At 49.8% G+C, this 20,841-nt stretch overlaps 1 protein-coding gene across 1 annotated transcript in view; it reads left to right on the top strand.

The window, feature by feature from the left end:
- The window catches only part of LOC311233144 (cell adhesion molecule 2-like), a 937,635-nt gene that overhangs the window by 367,290 nt on the left and 549,504 nt on the right, over positions 1–20,841 (top strand). The window lies entirely within an intron of this gene.

Genomic DNA, 20,841 nt, shown 5'->3' with positions numbered 1-20,841 from the left:
TAATCCCAGTATGCGTGCAGCACAGGTGGAAGCCGGTCAGCCTCTCCAATAGAGACGGGCTCGAGTGATGTCCTCACGGGCAGGTCCCACAGCAGTGGGTGTAGACGATTCTTCTCCGCTCCAACAGCCTGGTCCAAAGCAATAATAATAATCCAGTTGGAAAGGGGGTCTGCATTCACCGGTGTAGATCCTCCGGTGCGCGGTGGTCCACATTAACCAAGTTGAACTGGACGTTATTCAACCAAGCGCTGATACTATCCTATTCGCACGCGGCTATAAGTGCTCTATTTAGACACACAATTACTCACTTCACGTGGTCTTTGACTCGTGATGAAGGCTTACTAGTAAGGAGCGAACGATACGTTGAACAAACGTATTAGGATAAAACAAGACTCTATTTTGGGGCAATACGGGCCCACTTCACCGCACGTTGCATAGTGGGTGAGGCTTCACTTGGGTAACTCGAACTCAAACTGAACTGCGGACTGAACTACTTCTGTATTCACCTGCGCCATATTTATATGTTGGGGGAACAAACTAGTACCAGCCTTATTCCTGTCTCGTAGTCCTGGGCAGAACCGGGCATGTTGAGACAAGCCTTGACGGTAGCTTTGAACTCGACTCTGGGGGTAAGACACTGGCGCTGGTGGAACGCTATCCAATAAGAGAACGAAATATTATGGTCTGTAGGCTACTAGGTTAAAGGGATATTCCGTGTATATGTACAAAGAATACACAAGGGATATCAAACGATATACAAATATTATGCAATATATATCAATCAATAAATACATATATTCGGTTTAATCTGACCCTTTGTAACAGCCGCCTCCTAATTAGTCCCACCTAATTAGCTAAGCAGAGACAGATTGACCGCACTGTCCACTACTCAATGTCCGTTGTGAGGGTAGGCAGTTCACAAAGTCAGTGGTCATGGTCGTCATTAAGCGAGTCGGGGAGCCTTGGCGACTCTATCAGCCTCGCCACGGGTCGGTTGTAGGTCCGCCCTTGGACGAGCAATTCTGCCACTCTGACCTTTCCGTCGGCACCAGTGGTCACTTTGCTTACGCGGCCGGCCGGCCACGCAGCTCGGGGTAGTGACTGGTCTATGGTCATGACGACTGGACGGGATGAAGGGGGGCTTAGGAGGAAGCGGGCCTGAGACTGCTTTGATCTGTGCTTGGCTGTGCCTCCTCCTCCTCCGTCTGTTTCTCTTGTTTGCTCTGTACCCCGTCTGAGGAGGGGCCGGTCCCGGCCGCCCCGTCAAGGAGTCGCTTGGGGTGCTGGGTTCGAGGTCAGCTACGTCTGAAGCGCAGCTGAGGGGGGTGGAGTTCCGAACTCCCTCTGGTGCCCACGGTTCTCTCACGGGCCTCTCGCTTAATGTCAATAGCCTCTGCTGTACGAGGGAGTGGCCGGTGTCGCTCGCCTTTGTGTGTAGGCAGCGTGTAGACGTGGGTTGACTGTCAAGTCCGTAGAGGGGGCCCTGGAGCGTCCATCCCAGTCGGGTCTGAACCGCGACTGGGCATCCTTTGGGTCCGATGTGGGCCGCCTCAATTGGGAGAATGAGGTCCGCGTGGTCGGAGCCGATGAGCAGGGTCGGTGTGGCGCCGTCGATAAGCGGTATAGGTAGTTGACGTAGGTGCACATACTTAGCCATCAGCTGTGGGATGGGGTAGGTGTACTGAGACAGGCCTATGTCGTGGCTGGTGAAGACGTTGGTTATACTATACTGCTTCTCGGGCTGGTCCACCGCTGCTATCTTGAAGGAGACCCTTTCACCTTTTATGGTCTTCTGGTCCCTTCTGATGGTGCGTATGGTCATGGTATCTTTGACACCCCGCAGGCCCAACTGGGCTCCTGCGGAAGCGAGGAGGAGAGTCTTTTCAGACCCATCGTCCAGGACGGCGTAAGTGTCCAGGACCTTGTCCTCGTAGCTCAGGAGCACTCTGACCACTTTGAGGAGCACTCGGGGGGTCCCGCTCTGCTTGGGGTCTATGTGGAGCACTCCTGTCTCGGGGGGGTTGTCACCTGTCTGTGGTGACACAGAATCTATATGGTGCGAGTCGCACCGTGACTCCCAGTGTCTGCTGTAGCAGTCGGGACACCAGGGAGCGGTCTGGTGGAACTTTGGTGCTGGTGCCACCGCCTCGGCATGGTACATTACCGCGACGGGCCCACTCTGTTGTCCTGGCTGACGCCTGTTGATGTCATGCAGGACCTCCAAGTGGGTGCCACCGCACCTGCTGCACTTCTTCTTCAAGCGGCACTCAGCTGCTAGGTGGCTGCGCGCGCAGCGGAAGCAGCGGCGGTGGTCCTTGATCCATTGACTCACCTCGTCCGTGGTCAGCTTCCCGAAAGTGTCGCATTGGTACAGCCGATGTTCTCCCTCACAGTACTGGCACTCAATCTTCCACTGGTCCTCTTTCGTCGAGGGGGTGTGGTGGTTCTTGTGCTGCGGTACTGATTCGGCTTGGTGCATAACGGTCACCAACCGGCGGTTATCCGTTGATCCCCGAGGTCCGAGTCTTGGGCTTGGTCCACTCCATACGAACGTGTCGAGTCGTAGGCTACTGACCTCCCTGGCGAGGAACTCAGATAGGTCTAGGAGGGATGCCTCTGGACCGTTGGGGTCGCGGTAGTCTCTCTGCCGCCGAAAACGCTCTTGTCGGGCGGGAGGGAGCTTCTCTAGTATCCTCTCTACATTAGAGTTAGCGTACAGTTCATAGATCCCCTTTTCCTTTTGGGACCCCAGCATCCCTACCAGGGACTGTACCTTGATAGAGAGGTCATCTAATGCTCTGTTGTCTCTGGCTGGGGGGAGACGGTCAATGTCTCTTATCTCCTGTATCACGTAGTCCCATATGCGTCCATAACGTTGGTCGAGGGCTACTAGAGCCGCGGTGTATGGGGTAGTAGAGCTGGAATATGCCAGCGCTATATTGTGCGCTCTGGGCACCTTCAGGTGCTTGAGTAGGATAGCATACTTGTACGGTTCATCTGGTACGTCGGACAGCATAGTCTCTAGGCACATTCGTAGCTCTGTGTACTGTGCTCTGTTCTCGTGTGTGAAGTCCGGGAACGTCGGTTTGCCAAGGTACGATGCCATGGATGACTGGCACATCGGTGAGCGTTGGGGGAGAGGCCTCCTAGGCGAGTCTCCTCTTACGTGTTGTCTTGGGCTGGTACTTGGTGGGTACCGAAGGTCGGGTACCCAGGTGCTGTTCCTCGGGGCTGGCGGTGCGTCAAACTCACCCGTGAGTTGAGTCGGGGGTTTGTAGCGTAGTGCCTCGGGGCTGACTTCTGGGCTGTACTGGGCCTCCTGGTCCAGAGTACGTTGCTGCTGGTCGGGGCTGTACTGGGCCTCCTGGTCCAGAGTACGTTGCTGCTGGTCGGCTTGACATTCCTCCTCTTCCTCTTCCTCTGCTAGGACCTGGAGTCTTCTGTTCAGTCTCTCGGCGTGGTCCGGTTCTTCCCGGTTGCTGGGTCTCGTATGGACCGGCCGGGGAGGGGGTTCGGAGACGTGGACAGGATCCTCCTGTTGGCGGGGTCCCGGGTCGCTTGGTCGGGTAGGGGAATGCGTCCTAGACCCTTGTCGTGACGATCTCCGGGAGCTCCGTGCGGAGAGAGGGGGTGTCGCCATGGTGATCAATTTGTCCATCAGCTGCGCCTGCAGCCGGTCGCGCTCTGTCTCGCGCTGGGCATGGGCGGCGTCGCGCGCTGCTTCGCGCTGGGCATTGGCGGCGGCGCGCTGCGCATTGGCTGCGGCGTGCTGCGCATCGGCGCGGCTTCTCTCAATGTTCTCTTCCGTCTGGAGGCGTCTGGTCTCCAGTCTTATGCGGTCGTCTTCACTCCTTTGTTGCGCCTGGAAGCGCTCTCGCTCGGTTGCAGAATGTTTGCGTTCACGGAGGGCTTGCGCTTGGAGTTGCGCGTGAAGGCGCTCTCGTTCGTCTGCAGCTTGTTCGCGCTCGCTCGTCTGTTGCGCTTGGAGTCGATCGCGTTCACCCTGAAGTCGATCGCGTTCGGTAGAGGCTGCCAGGGTGGCGATGAGTGCCTGCGCCAGCATCTTGTCCGCCTCGCTGGGGGAAGACGCCGGTCGAGGCGATCGGCTCCCGGCAGTACTCGTTGGAGATCTGTTCTCCGGGCGCGCCCCGAGGTCCGTATCCTGGGCGCGCTTCTCTTCTGGTAGTGGGTCGGGTTCCGTCCCTGGAGCGCTTTCTTTATCCTGGAGCTCTCCGGGGACTGTCCCGTTGGCGTTGTCTGGGGGTAAAGTCATGTCATGTCCCTCCTGGTCCCCCCCGTGAGCTTGGTCAATTACGTTAGAACCCACTAGGGTCTCTACTGGCGGGGTAGCCTGGTCGGTAGGGTTGGACATAATTTTACTATCCGCTTTAGTTACTTGATCCGTATTTAACTTCCCTTTAAAGCTAGGTATTGGACTGACAGTGTATGCCTCTAGATAGGGAGGTGGCTGCCGTCTGCGCTGCAGGCGTTCTAGCTCGGGAGAACCGTTTGTGGAGTGTTCATCATCGGCCATGTTAATATTAATATTATATTAATATTACGCTAATTCTTATCTCCGGCTCGAAGGACCAATTGTAACTGAGGGGTACAATTCCCTGACTGTATTAATCAAGTATTGGTATCATTAAACCACTACCGCCTTATGTACATTATACTGGCCATACCGTACACGTGTATATGATGAGAACACTTCCCCACAATGAATCGGTTCTACACAAAGTTGTCTTTAAGTATTTATTAGCAGCAAGAATACATAATATACTTTACTTGAATGCGCTTATAAGGCAAAGGAATGTGCATAGGCAAATCAATAATGAATGTCCATTCTCTGGTTACGCATGAAATAAGAATACAACCTGAATATTAGGAATTATATCTATTGTACTCTGGTAAGGTAGCAGGGGATACTGGTAGAGGGTTCCCACCGGTTGTAAGCCAGCAAGTTCAAGTTCAAGTTCTTTAATAGTTGTCATACAGAAGTACAGAATACTTTCATACAAAATGCTTCTTACTGTTACGCTCCAGAGACTGTGCTAGACAAGATAGTATCAAATAACATAATAACATAATATAGCATGAATTTAGAAGAAGAAAATGAGGTCACAGTGTTCGGTATGGACATATGTACAATGTTCTGAGTTACCATATAATATACAATACACAATACTATGCAGTGTACTAATGTACAGTACTATCTAGTGCAAAGCAGAAATGGGATGAGGTACAATTTTAGGTACAATTTACAGTAAGGTGTACGAGTTGTAGTGCAATCCTTCATCCATAAATATAAAGTGTGGGGAGTGGGTGCTACAGTGTGTTTGTTTAAAGTGGGTGTGTGCTATAAGTGTGTGGAGTGGGTGCTACAGTGTGTTTGTTTAAAGTGAGTGTGTGCGTGTGGATGTGTGTGCTATGTGCGTTTGGTGGTTGTTGTTGTGTAGTGTTCATTCATTGTTCGTTTAGCAGCCTGATGGCCTGGGGATAGAAGCTTCTTCTGAGTCTTTCTGTGCTCGCCTTGAGACTCCTGTATCGCTTGCCTGACCGCAGCAGTTCAAAGAGGCAGTTGTTCGGGTGACTGGAGTCTTTAATGATTATCTTAGCCTTGCCCTTGCAACGCTTGTAGTAAATGTTCTGGAGGGTGGGGAGCCCCCCTCTAATTGTGCGTTCGGCTGAACGTGTCACTCTTTGTAGTCTGCTTTGGTCTTGTGCAGTGCTATTCCCAAACCAGGAGGTGATGTTGCCGGTCAAGATGCTCTCTATTGTACATGAGTAGAAGTTCTTAAGGATCTTCTGGCTGACTTGGAACTTCCTTAGGCGCCTGAGGAAGTAGAGGCGTTGTCGTGCCTTCTTCACAACACTGTTAATGTGTGTGGTCCATGTCAAGTCCTCGGATATGTAGGCTCCGAGGTACTTAAAGCTGTTGACTCTCTCAACCGGTGCCCCGTCGATGCTGAGGGGGCTGTAGTCCTTGACCCCCGACCTCCTGAAGTCCACAATCATCTCCTTTGTTTTGCTGACGTTCAGGGAGAGGCTGTTTTCCTGGCACCATCCCGCCAGGACCTTGACCTCTTCCAGGTAGGCCCTCTCGTCGTTGGCAGAGATCAGGCCCACCACCACTGTGTCGTCAGCAAATTTGACGATTGTATTGCTACTCCGCTGAGCCACACAGTCGTGTGTGTACAGGGAGTAGAGGAGGGGACTCAGAACACAGCCCTGGGGGGCCCCTATGTTGAGGGTGATGGATGAGGAGGTGCAGTTGCCTGCTCTCACCACCTGGGGTCTGCCAGTCAGGAAGTCCAAGACCCACTGGCAGAGGTCATAGCCCAAGCCCAGGTCCCTGAGCTTGGCTATGAGTATGGAGGGGACTATGGTATTGAATGCCGAGCTGTAGTCGATGAATAGCATTCTCACATAGTTCCCCTGCCTCTTGTCCAGGTGTGATGCTGCTGTGTGCAGCACATGGGATATGGCGTCCTCCGTGGACCTGTTGGGGCGGTATGCAAATTGCAGGGGGTCCATGTTGATGGGGAGGGAGGAGCAGATGTAGCCCTTTACTAGCTTCTCGAAGCACTTCATGGCTATGGAGGTGAGAGCTACAGGGCGGTAGTCGTTGAGGCAAGCAGGCTTGGATTTTTTGGGTACAGGGATAATAGTGGACTTCTTCAGGCAGGTGGGGATGACAGCCTGTTCTAAGGACAGGTTAAATATGTCAGTGAATACTGGGGCCAGTTGGTCGGCACAGACTTTTAGGACGCGGCCGGGGATGCCGTCTGGACCTGCTGCCTTCCTGATATTCACTTTTTTAAAGGTCCGCCTCACCTCATGCTCTGTTACCCTGAACACTGCGCCTCCATCAGCAGCCGACCCCCCCCCACCCCATTGCCGAGGCTTGTGAGCTGGTGTTGTTATTACCAGCATCAAACCTCGCATAGAAGGTATTGAGGTCATTTGCTAAGGAGATGTCACTGTTCAGTTTGAGGGAGGCGCCTTTGTAGTCTGTCATCGTTTTGAGCCCCTGCCACATAGCTCTAGAGTCAGCTTGTTCAAACTGGAGTTCAATTTTATCCCTGTAGCGTCGTTTGGCCTCTGACACAGTCCTCCTTACGTTGTATCGCGCCACCTTGTGGTCATTCATGTTGCCTGCCTCTAGGCCGTCGTTGTATGCTTTGGTGCGCTCTCTCAGAGCTTCACGGACGGATTTGTCTACCCAGGGTTTTTGATTTGGGTAAACTTTCATTTTGGTAGTGGGGATTGTTTCTTTCACCCTAGTACAAACATAGTCCAGCACTGTCTCCGTGTAGGCATTAATGTTATCTGTGTCGCGGAACACATTCCAGTCTGTGTTGTGAAACACTGACCAGCAGGGGGAGGCAATGCTCTAATGCAAAGTCCGGGTCAGCGGGGATTCAATAGGCTCCTGGAGGCGGTATATTACTCCCTGCTCGGCAGACGAAAGGCAGCGACTGTAATCCCAGTATGCGCGCAGCACAGGTGGAAGCCGGTCAGCCTCTCCAATAGAGACGGGCTCGAGTGATGTCCTCACGGGCAGGTCCCACAGCAGTGGGTGTAGACGATTCTTCTCCGCTCCAACAGCCTGGTCCAAAGCAATAATAATAATCCAGTCGGAAAGGGGGTCTGCATTCACCGGTGTAGATCCTCCGGTGCGCGGTGGTCCACATTAACCAAGTTGAACTGGACGTTATTCAACCAAGCGCTGATACTTTACTATCCTATTCGCACGCGGCTATAAGTGCTCTATTTAGACACACAATTACTCACTTCACTTGGTCTTTGACTCGTGATGAAGGCTTACTAGTAAGGAGCGAACGATACGTTGAACAAACGTATTAGGATAAAACAAGACTCTATTTTGGGGCAATACGGGCCCACTTCACCGCACGTTGCATAGTGGGTGAGGCTTCACTTGGGTAACTCGAACTCGAACTGAACTGCGGACTGAACTACTTCTGTATTCACCTGCGCCATATTTATATGTTGGGGGAACAAACTAGTACCAGCCTTATTCCTGTCTCGTAGTCCTGGGCAGAACCGGGCATGTTGAGACAAGCCTTGACGGTAGCTTTGAACTCGACTCTGGGGGTAAGACACTGGCGCTGGTGGAACGCTATCCAATAAGAGAACGAAATATTATGGTCTGTAGGCTACTAGGTTAAAGGGATATTCCGTGTATATGTACAAAGAATACACAAGGGATATCAAACGATATACAAATATTGTAACTGAGGGGTACAATTCCCTGACTGTATTGTTAAGTATGGTATTATTAAACCACTACCTCTTGTACTTTAACTTATGGCCATCCAGTACATGATATAGATATGATGAACACTTTCCCACCTGATGAAACGAAGTCCACACAAATGTACAAATCGAATATTTAATATAGCAAAAGGTATATACAACGTTCACTTGTTTACACTTATGATTTGAAATGCACTTGTATGGCAAATGAGTATTCGTAGGTAAATCAACATTGAATGTCCAATCTCTGGTTACGCAGGGAGTAAGTATACAACCTGGTTCTTTAGGAAACTATAGCGATGGTACTTAAATGATTATAGCTGGATACACTAAGGGGGGGGGGGGTCCCGCTGGTTGTAAGACAGTAGGAGGGGGGGGTTAGAGAAGCCGCTGGCGGTATCCCATCTGGCCGACGATTTCTTGGGAGAATTCAAAGTCTTGAACACGGTGCCCACAGAACCTCGGTCCGCAGACGAATACAGCTGGACCCTCTGGTGGACGGTAGCTGCCGGTCCACAACGGAGAGACGTGAGGCGACCTCACTGGTGTAGAGCGCCGTCTCACCTGGACTCCTCTCCGGGGGGTAGTTCCAACACTCCGCAGTGTTGGCCGTTATCCATGGAATAATCAAAGCACCCAAAGCATAATCCAAGCCGTGGAAGGCTCGCCGTCGTCCGGGTAGAGTAATCCAATGTACAGGTCCAGTCGCCCTGGCCCGGAGCTCCTCGGATGCAAGCACCACTAGTGGTCTGCCCAGCCTGGTTAAGACTCCAGATAACGTCAGGAACGATGGGGGTACTGATAACTTTATAACTCTAACCGAACGATGCACCATACATAAATAGACTATTATTAGCTTAATAGAATACGTCCAACTCGACGGTATAGTGCCAAACTATGACAATTCAACTATTAATCCACACGATATCTCAATGCCTATTCTGAGGCCAAGTAGGCCTTACTGCACCACACGTGCGTCGTGGGTGAGGCTTCGCGTCTGTTACTCGGTTGGAGGGTAAAGAACTAATGGACTAAAAGAAAGTTCTACTTTACTTGCGCCATATATATATGCGCTGTGAACAAATAGTACCATTCGTATTTCGCCAGACGTATTCCTACGCGGAACCGGGCTTGCCACGACATGTTGGGCGGCACAATTGAACTTGAACCTAGGGGTATGGCTGCTGGCGCCAGGTTCTCGTCCAATGGTAGAATGAAACTATTATGGGCTGTTTAGTGGACTAAAGGGATATTCAGTGCATATTGTACAAGGAATATACAGGGGATATCAAACGATATACAAATACTATTAAATATATATATATAAATAAATATATATATTCGGTTTAATCTGATCCTTCACAACAGCCGCCCCCTAATTAGTCCCACCTAATTAGCTAAGCAGAGACAGATTAACCGCACTGTCTACCACTCAAGGTCCGCTGTAAGGGTCAGTCAACTCACAAAGTCATGGGGTCATGGTCATCATCGATAGTATATGGGAGTCGGGGCAGTTCTATTAGCCTCGCCACGGGTCGTGTGTAAGTGCGCCCTTGGACGAGTACTTCAGCTGCTCGGACCTTGCCATCGGCACCGGTGATCACTTTGCTTACGCGGCCAGCCGGCCACATAGCTCTGGGTAGTGACTGGTCGATAATCATGACGACTGTTCCTTCTGTCAAATTGTCTCTCTCTTTTTCCCACTTCTGGCGGGTCTGTAGAGACGGTAGGTAGTGGAGTAGGAAGCTGCTCCAAAACTTGTCAGCTAGTACTTGACTGTACCTCCACATTCTTCGGCCGTTCGCTTCTTCAGGCCTGTACATTGTCTGGGGTAGCGCGGGGTCCAGCCGCCCCATTAAGAGTGTGTTGGGGGTGACTGGGTCGACATCTGCTACATCACTGGAGACGTAACCGAGGGGCTTTGAGTTCAATACTCCCTCGATCTCCGTGAGGACTGTCATTAGGACTTCCTCCGCCACAGTCTGGGCCCCGAGCACGGCGTACAGGGCTGTCTTTATAGAACGTACTTCTCGTTCCCAGGTTCCACCGAAGTGGGGTGCGTTCGGGGGATTAAACTGGAAGTCAATCTGGGATGGAGCTAGGTGGGTCTTAAGTTCTGGGCCCATAGCTTGGAAGCTCTCTCTCAGCTCTCTTTCTCCGCCTTTGAAGTTTGTCCCGTGATCAGACAACAATGTAGACGGTTTTCCTTTCCGTGATGTGAATCTTCGGAAGGCCATAAGGAATGAGTCTGTGCTCATGGTCGGAAGGAGCTCGATATGTATCGCTCTGGTGGTCATGCATTTGAATACAATACCCCACCGCTTCTCGGTTCCTCTTCCTCTCTTTATATACAACGGGCCAAAACAGTCCATGCCTGTGGAGTGGAATGGCTTGTCGCCAAGTCGGAGGCGACAGGGGGGTAGGTCAGCCATCCGTGGTATGCTGGGCTGCGCGCGCCACTTTCGGCAGTCTAGACAGGTTCGCTGGAAGCGTCGCACCGCTTCTCTTCCTTGAAGTATCCAATAGCGACGTCTGATCTCCGCGAAGACTCTCTCTGCTCCTGCGTGGTGTACATCCTCGTCGTATTTCTTTATGATCAGCTCTGTGACCTTGTGTCGGCTGTTCAAGACTATCGGGTACTTAATGTCATCCGGTAGATCGGGGGCTCTCCGCAGGCGACCACCCACTCTGATGAGATTATGGGCGTCACTCTCGGGTGCCAGGTGGAGCAGTCTGCTGTCTGATGGGACGGGCTTTCCTCCCTGTAGACAGTCTAGCTCATCGGGGAACGAGTCTCTCTGGGCTCGTTGTAGTAGAAGAAGTTCCGCTTCTTCGTAGTCAGCTGCTGACATGTCAGTGGTGGACTGAATCTCTGGGTGGTGCCACAGGAATGTCCTCTGCTGCGCACTCTCTAGGGCAGGGGTGGCCAACCAGTCAGAGACTAAGAGCCACAAAAAAATTACTGTGGTACCACAAAGAGCTACACCATATACCAGCGTTTCTCAACCTTTTTTTTCAGTCACGGCACCCTTCATGTGTTTATAGGTCTCACCCTCTGGCCTCTGAAGTTGCTAATGTCTTTTTTATTTGGGCCTCACAGGGTTAAAAGTACCCTGTGAGACCCACGGTTGCAAAATTACAAAATCACTTTTAGCCATTTAAAAAATAATGTTTATTTAAAAAATGTTAAAGGGGAACTATTTTACTATTTCTCTCACTATTTGGGCACTTTTACACAATTCCTGTGAGTCTATGGAACACCTAGGTTTTTTTCAAAAAAAATGCATTGTTTTGTATTTCTAATCAAGTACTAAAAACCGCATTTTTCTACCTCAAGATCTTAAGCCGTTTTGAGGCTGGGCTCCAACCACTGTGTGGCCTGGTGCCAACTGCCACATCAACTGCCACATTATTATGCAGCTGAGGAATCTCTGACATCACAGATATGCACATTTTCAGATGACTCAGTTCAGTGAGGGTGAATATTGTGAGAGGAGAATTGGAAGAATTCGCCAATATGAGAATTAGAGACATATATCCTATTAATATAAGTCCACATAGCTAAGAAACAATGGTAAACACTGAAAAAAGCCATTTATAAGATAGTTCCCCTTTAAGCACATGTATAGTCAATTGGTCCTGTTGTTCAGCCTCACAATGCTATTTGATAGTAAATGTGTTTATATGTCCCACCCTCTGGCCTCTGAAGTTGCTAATTTCTTTTTTATTTGGGCCTCACAGGGTTAACCTCTTAAGCCCGAGATATACAGTAAAAGTGTATATTTTCAGCATTATGTTTGTTTACCAATTATTTTAACTGTTATTAGTGAAATATAAGATTATAGAAATCTCAGGGCATTGAGTCGGAAACCGGCGCATATTGACAGGAGGAAGTGGCACAGCCAAAAGTGAGTGTAGTCTTTTGAAGGAAGAGACTCAGGGCTTTCAAATTTCGAAAAACTACCCTACCCAGCTCACACCAGCCCCTGTCAATCATCTGACTTCTGGATTTACTTTTTAATTTCTCTTATTTTTTGGGATTATCTCCCACAAACCTGAACGTTATTGCCATAAAACAGAACGCAGTTAGTTTCTCTACCTTTCTGTGAACGTCTTGCAAAAAACGGTGTTGCAATATGATGAAAAATGGTGGAGAAATTTACATTATAAAAAAGATGGCAGAATTCAGTACTGTATCTACAAAACCTTCTGTTTAATCATCTTCCCTTTATTCTTTTGCTTATATTTTTCAGGTCTGGTCAATTTTAGCATGGTGTTATTTACAGTCAACGATAATTTTTTTTTTTAAATAGAATTGATATTCTCCTTTGGTTCATTACAATTTACTCAAGCCTAGTAACAGACACACTATTTCTGACACTGATCCATATATGTCCCTAGATTCAGATACCAAGAACATGCAAATGGACCATTTAAAAAAAAATTGTAAATGTTTATTCTACGTCCTTATGGAATGAATGACATAAAAAAAAAAAAGTGAAAAAAAAAAAAAAATAATAATTTTTTTTAATTTTTTTTTATGGATGGAAGAGCCGCACATTGACGGGCAAAGAGCCGCATGCGGCTCGCGAGCCGCGGGTTGGCCACCCCTGCTCTAGGGTAATGCAGTCATCTATGTTGGGGTATGTGGAGGCGACTGTGCTCAGTCCACAGAACATAGGTTTCTTGTTCTCAGCCTCCTCGTTACTTGCTTCCCGTGGGGTGGGCGTAGGCCACTCTTCTTCGGGGAGCTTGAGGAATTCTGGTCCGTCACTGTAGATGTTGCGACGGGTGAGGTCATCCAGAGACATTCCCCGGGTGATGACGTCAGCTGGGTTGTGTTTGGTGTCCACATACCGCCAGCTCGCTGCTTCTGTTAACTCTTGAATCTCGGTGACTCTGACTCCCACGAAGACTTTGTATCTGCATGAATCAGACTTGATCCATGTGAGTACTGTCGTGGAATCTGACCACAAGATTGTTCTGTGCACCGGAATGGTGAGTTCACGTTGGATTAACGTGGCTAGATGCGCTCCTGCTAGGGCTGCGCAGAGCTCTAGACGCGGGATAGATTGTTGCTTTCGTGGGGCTATTCTTGAGCGAGCCAGGATGAAAGCAGTGTGTATCTTTCCTCCCTTCTCTTGGGCACGCAAGTAGGCCACCGATCCATAGGCTACTTTGGAGGCGTCGCTGAAGACGTGTAGATCAATCTTGCATGTCTCTGGCCTCACTGTGGATGGGAAGTAGCTGCGGCGTATATTGACGCCTGGGAGTGAGCGGAGTTCCGTCTCCCACTCTCTCCATGTTGAGGCAAGGTGTGCGGGTATTGGGTCGTCCCAGCCCTGGTCCTTGTCCCATAGTGCTCGTACAATCATCTTTGCCCTGGTGGTGTAAGGTAGAATACATCCCAATGGGTCATATTGTCTGGCGAGTGTTCTGTACACACTCCGTCTGGTGGTCGGTGTCGCAGTCGACCTTCCCTGCTCTGTCAGGGGTTTGTGTCTATAGTGGAGCGAGTCTGTTTTGAAGCGCCAGACTAGTCCTAGTGTCATTTCTTGGGCTTCTCCTGGGATGGTCGCCATCCAGGTCTCGCTGCTGGCAGCCTTGTCCGCGGGGGAGAGGCTGCGCAATACGTGCGGGTCACTGCTGGCCCACTGCCTGAGATCAAAGCCGCCTTTGATCAGGGAGGCGCGTAGCTTGATTAGGAGAGCCTCGGCTTCTTCTTGAGTCGAAACGCTTTGTAAACAGTTGTCCACGTAGAAACTGTTCTTCACACTGTGTCGGACCTCTTCATCTGCTGTTGGGTCCTCTGCGACGTGTTTTTGTAGTGCAAATGTAGCACAGCACGGGCTGCATGTGGTTCCGAAGGGGAGTACTTCCCACTGGTAGATGGCTGGGTTCTCATCTCCGATCCTCTCTCTCCATAGGAACCGCAGCAGGGGCTTGTCCTCCTCCACTAGTCTCACCTGCAGGAACATCCCTTTGATATCCCCGCTGATAGCCACCTTGTCCTGGCGGAAGCGCAGTAGCACGCCTAGTAGGGAGGGGCCGAGTGTGGGGCCGGGCAAGAGCTCTTTATTCAGATTTTGGGATCCGATCTGGTAGCTGCAGTTAAACACAATGCGATCCTTGCCGTTGTGATGGACCTTGTGATGCGGCACGTACCATGATTCGGTCGTCTGATCGGCCTCTTTAATGTCAATCTTTGTCACGTGTCCCGCTGTGATTAGCTTCTCAATCTCAGCGCGGTACACACGCTCTTGAGCGGGGTCTTTGGCTAGGCGCCGCTCCGTGTTCAATAGATAGCGCTCCGTGGCGTCTTTCTTTGCGTGAAAGGTGGGCATTCCCTCTCGCCTCAGGAGTGGAGTTGCGTATCTCATCACTCCGCCAACTGTGACTCTCTTTGTCCCTTGCTCGAGTAGGTTGATGGCGTAAATGTCTTCTTTAGAACGAATATCTTTCTTTTCGTTCTTAAAGGGCATTGTCTCTAGTGTCCATAGCCTCTCGGCATGCTGCAGGAGAGTGGTGTCTTCTTCTGTCGTTCTGGAGTGGAAGCAGCTAGTGGCTGCTGTTCGGCTGAGAGATTTAGCGAGGGGGCCTTGTAGTGTCCACCCTAGGCGGGTCTCGACTGCTGCAGGACAGCCTCGGGGTCCTGTATGGACCCGGTCAATCGGGACTATGAGTTCTGCATGGTCGGAGCCTATCAGCAGGGTCGGGGTAGCGCCGTCTATGAGCGGGATAGGTAGTTGTCGCAGGTGCACATATTTATCCATCAACTTGGCGATAGGGTAGGTGTACTGCGATAGTCCTATTTCTTGGCTGGTGAAAGCATTTGTAATCCTATACCGTCGCTCTGGCTGCCCGTTTGCTGCGATAGTGAAGGAGACATTCTCGCCCTTTATCGTCTTTAAATCTCTTCTTATTGTCCGAATCGTCATTTCGTTCTTGCTCCCCCGCAGTCCCAGCTGGGCCGCAGCGGACGCGAGCAGAAGAGTCTTCTCTGACCCGTCATCAAGGACGGCGTAAGTGTCCATGACTTTATCTTGGTAGCTCAATGTCACACGGACTACCTTTAAGAGCACTTGGGCGCCGCTGCTGCTGGCGGGGTCAATGTACATGACACTTGCCTTGGTGCCGCTCGATGGTGCAGGTGAAGGCCGTCTTCTGTTACTTTCGTGTAGTATATCTAGATGGGCTTCGTCGCACCGACTGCACCTTTTCTTTAGGCGGCATTCGGCTGCCATGTGTGGTCGCGCACATCGGTAACAGCGCCTGTTGGACTTTATCCATTGACTCACTTCTTCTGCATTCATCTTTGTGAATAGGTCACATTGTGACAGCCAGTGTTCTTTCTCACAGTAGGGGCACGCCATCTTCCACTTCTCCTTTCTCGAGGGGGTACTGTGGCTCTTACTGCTCGGTACTGACTCTGATTGGTGCATGACAGTCACCGATCTTCTTCCATCATTTATTCTCCTGGGTCCCTCTCTGGAGCTTGGCGTGCTCCGCCCGAATGTATCCAGTCGTAAGCTGCTGACTTCTCTCGCCAGGAAGTCGGCTAGATCAAGGAGGGATGGTTCGGGGCCGTTAGGATCCCGGTAGTCTCTCTGCCGCCTAAAACGCTCTTGTCTTGCGGGTGGCAGCTTCTCCAAAATCCTCTCGACGTTAGAGTTGGCGTATAGCTCATGCATGCCCTTTTCCCGTTGCGCTCCCAGCATCCCTACCAGGGACTGCACTTTGATTGACAGGTCGTCTAGTGAGCGATTGTCTGTTGCTGGGGGTAGGCGATCGATATGCCTTATCTCTTGGATTACGTAATCCCATATACGTCCATATCTCTGGTCCAGCGCTGCCAGGGCCGCTGTGTATGGGGTCGTAGAGGTAGCATAGGCTAGCGCTATATTGTGCGCTCGCGGTACTTTCAGGTGCTTCAGTAATATTGCATACTTGTGGCGTTCATCAGCGACATCCACCATCATTGTCTCTAAGCACATCCGGAGCTCCGTGTACTGTGCTCGACTCTCATAGGCGAAGTCTGGAAACGACGGCGTGGCAATGTATGACGCCGTGGATGGCTGATACATCGGCGAGCGCTGGGGGAGAGACCTCCTAGGCGAGTCCCCTCTTGCGCCTCTCTGTGGGCTGGTACTGACAGGGTACCATGGCCCGCTGGTCCAGGTGCTATTCCTCGGGGCTGGTCGTGCGTCATGCTCACCCGTGAATAGAGTCGGGGGTCTGTAGCGCAGCGCCGCGGGGGTATAGCCTGGGCTGTACTGGACCTCCTGGTCCGGTGGAGTACTGTGCTGTCGTCGGGCTTGGTTCTCCTCCTCTCCCTCTTCTTCCTCTATCAGGTCTTCCAGATCCTGTAATCGTTTATTTAGCTTCTCCGCAGTGTATGCCGCTCCTTCCTTGTAGCTGGGTCTCGCTTGGACCGGTCTGGGAAGGGGGTCTGCGGGGGGTATAGGCTCGGTCTGTTGGTCAAGTTCAGGGTCGCTTGCTCGGTTAGGAGACGCTGCCCTTGACTGTTGTCTCGACGAGTTCCTTGAACCCCTGGCGGAGGGAGAGGGTGTTGCCTTGCGGATCAGCTGCTCCATTAGCTGCGCTTGTAACTTGTCGCGCTCGACTTCGCGCTTGGTGAGATCTGCTTCTCTTTGGGCACCGGCAGCGGCGCGCTGGGCGTCGGCCCGGTCTCTTGCCATATTCTCTTCCGTCTGAAGGCGTCTCATCTCCAGGCGTGTGCGCTCTTCCTCGCTCCGTTGCTGTGCTTGGAGTCGGTCGCGTTCGCCCTGAAGTCGATCGCGTTCGGTAGAGGCTGTCAGGCTGACGAGGAACGCCTGTTGTAGCATCCTCTCCGCTTCGCTGGGGGAAGGCGGTTGTGGAGGTGAGCCGCTCCTGTGTGAGCCGCTCCTGGGTGTACTCGTTGGGGAGTCCTGGAGCTCTATTTCCTCGGCGCTCTCCTCCTCTTCTTCCGTGCAGAGTTCTCTCTCTGTAGGGTTGTCTTCCTCCCGGGGCTGGTCGGGGACTACTTCTTCGGTATTGGCGGGGTAAAGGCATGTCAGCTCCCTCCTGATCCCCACCGTGAGCTTGGTCAGTTACATTAGGACCTACTAGGGCCTCTGTGGTCGGGGAAACCTGGTCGTTAAGGTCAGACATAATTTTACTTTCTACTTTTACCGCGTTTACCGTTTGTCGAAGGCTAGGTAGTTGACTGACAGCGTAATCCTCTAAGTACTGAGGTGGCTGTCGTCTGCGCCGCGGGCGTTCTACGTTAGGAGGACCGTTTTGTGGAGTGTTCATCATAGGCCATTTTAATATTAATAACACTATATTAATATTACACTAGTTACCCTCCGGCTCGAAGGACCAATTGTAACTGAGGGGTACAATTCCCTGACTGTATTGTTAAGTATGGTATTATTAAACCACTACCTCTTGTACTTTAACTTCTGGCCATCCAGTACATGATATAGATATGATGAACACTTTCCCACCTGATGAAACGAAGTCCACACAAATGTACAAATCGAATATTTAATATAGCAAAAGGTATATACAACGTTCACTTGTTTACACTTATGATTTGAAATGCACTTGTATGGCAAATGAGTATTCGTAGGTAAATCAACATTGAATGTCCAATCTCTGGTTACGCAGGGAGTAAGTATACAACCTGGTTCTTTAGGAAACTATAGCGATGGTACTTAAATGATTATAGCTGGATACACTAAGGGGGGGGGGGGGTCCCGCTGGTTGTAAGACAGTAGGAGGGGGGGGTTAGAGAAGCCGCTGGCGGTATCCCATCTGGCCGACGATTTCTTGGGATAATTCAAAGTCTTGAACACGGTGCCCACAGAACCTCGGTCCGCAGACGAATACAGCTGGACCCTCTGGTGGACGGTAGCTGCCGGTCCACAACGGAGAGACGTGAGGCGACCTCACTGGTGTAGAGCGCCGTCTCACCTGGACTCCTCTCCGGGGGGTAGTTCCAACACTCCGCAGTGTTGGCCGTTATCCATGGAATAATCAAAGCACCCAAAGCATAATCCAAGCCGTGGAAGGCTCGCCGTCGTCCGGGTAGAGTAATCCAATGTACAGGTCCAGTCGCCCTGGCCCGGAGCTCCTCGGATGCAAGCACCACTAGTGGTCTGCCCAGCCTGGTTAAGACTCCAGATAACGTCAGGAACGATGGGGGTACTGATAACTTTATAACTCTAACCGAACGATGCACCATACATAAATAGACTATTATTAGCTTAATAGAATACGTCCAACTCGACGGTATAGTGCCAAACTATGACAATTCAACTATTAATCCACACGATATCTCAATGCCTATTCTGAGGCCAAGTAGGCCTTACTGCACCACACGTGCGTCGTGGGTGAGGCTTCGCGTCTGTTACTCGGTTGGAGGGTAAAGAACTAATGGACTAAAAGAAAGTTCTACTTTACTTGCGCCATATATATATGCGCTGTGAACAAATAGTACCATTCGTATTTCGCCAGACGTATTCCTACGCGGAACCGGGCTTGCCACGACATGTTGGGCGGCACGATTGAACTTGAACCTAGGGGTATGGCTGCTGGCGCCAGGTTCTCGTCCAATGGTAGAATGAAACTATTATGGGCTGTTTAGTAGACTAAAGGGATATTCAGTGCATATTGTACAAGGAATATACAGGGGATATCAAACGATATACAAATACTATTAAATATATATATATAAATAAATATATATATTCGGTTTAATCTGATCCTTCACAACAAATATTATGCAATATATATCAATCAATAAATACATATATTCGGTTTAATCTGACCCTTTGTAACAACTACCCTCCTTCAAAACCGCTCTCAAAGAGCACCTACGGCACTGCAGGCTGCAATTCAAAACTGGCCCCCGTAAATATCTGAGCCCCCCGCCCACCCAGCCACCCCCTCCTAATGTACAGTTCCCTCCCCCTCGTATGTAAATAGTTAGGATCTGTTTAACAGTACTGCATATTTGCATATCTTGTACGTCACAAATGTAACAGTACTGTATATCTGTATGTCATGTATGTCATAAATATCATGATTAGATTAAATGATTAGATTATTATATCTGTATGTTGTGTATGTCATAAATGTCATTATGAATTGAAAATGGGGGACCCTGATGTAAACAAGACAAAAGTCTTTCTCTGGTCTGCATCCCCTTAACAATTGTGTGTATTGAGCTGTACTGTACTGTACCCATTCTGCAATATGTTAATTAAAGTTTTCAATCAATCAAGCTGTAATGTAGCAACAGGTTAATACTGTTCTGTATTATGAGATGACTCCACGGGAGCTTTGCTCTCCTGCCATTTAAACTGCAATCAAGTTTCAAAATGAAAAGACTCATTCACTCCTGAGCGCTTTGGAGACACAGTGTCATTACCAGGCTGGCCAGCTGTGGGAAATAGAACGCCATGCCAATAAATATGACACGCATTCAGTCAAGACTGCCACCCCTGTGGAGAAGTTAATCCTGGCAGAAGAGTCATTATATGCAATTAAAACTCCACACAGTTATTAGTTCAGAGAAAGATCAACATGGCTACAGCATTGTTCTATACACCTCCTTCTCTCTACCTAAGAGCATAATTCTAGTTATAGTCACCTCCCTCTCTCTACCTAAGAGCAACATTGTGGTTATATCAGTAAAATAATAATATATATAATAAAAATAAAAAATAAAAATAAAAATAAAAAGTGCTATGGATCAACTGCTAAAGGCTACGTGTATGACGCCAATTGAAGGTTTAGCTAAAGAGCTAAAACCAGTAGGTCGAGCTAGCCGGGTAAGCCTGGAAGCTAGCGGACTAGTATAGTATGGTTGACAAGCTAACAAGGCAAGACCAGAAAATGCAGATACAAAAGAGTGGCCTGCTGGATGAGGACAAGTAAGAGGCAGTAGATACTTATGCATCTACTGCATCACTGCATCACATCACTGCTTTGGGTGTAGAGGAGGGTGGTGTTGAGTCTGATGGGTGTAGAGGAGGTGCTGTTGGGTGTAGATGAGGATGGTGTTGGTGTAGATGAGGTGGTGTTGGTGTAGACTCAGAGGAGGTGGTGTTGGTGTAGATCAGTGATTCCCAACCTGGGGTCCGCCAGACCACAGATGATTTGAGGTATTTTTTTCTTTTATTTTTTTTCTTTTATAATTTTTTTTTTATATATTTTTTTTCTTTCAGAGAAATATTTAATTAGCATATTTTTATCATCAGAAGCATGAATAGTCTCTCCACTACAATAAAAAATAAAGATAAATAAATAAACATCTAGACATGATTTTTTAACGTTAACAGTAGGCTACCGGGTAGCCGCTAAAACGCGAATCAGTTGACTGTATCACTTTCCGTAGCTAGCCTAGCACGCTAGTTAACTTTCTCGGCTCGTCTGCAGTAAGCCGCCAGAGGCAAAAATGTGTGACAAACGAAAAGGAGATGACGGCAAAAAAAGTTAGGACCTACAGCAATCGCGAAAATTACATCACCATGAGCTTCACTGAGGGACCAGACAAACGACCTGAGTGTG

Source organism: Notolepis coatsorum (assembly GCF_963971535.1).
Source record: "Notolepis coatsorum genome assembly, chromosome: 8".
NCBI classification, from domain to species: Eukaryota; Metazoa; Chordata; class Actinopteri; order Aulopiformes; family Paralepididae; genus Notolepis; species Notolepis coatsorum.
Note: the sequence above shows the minus strand (reverse complement) of the source record. Positions and strands in the feature narration are given on the sequence as shown.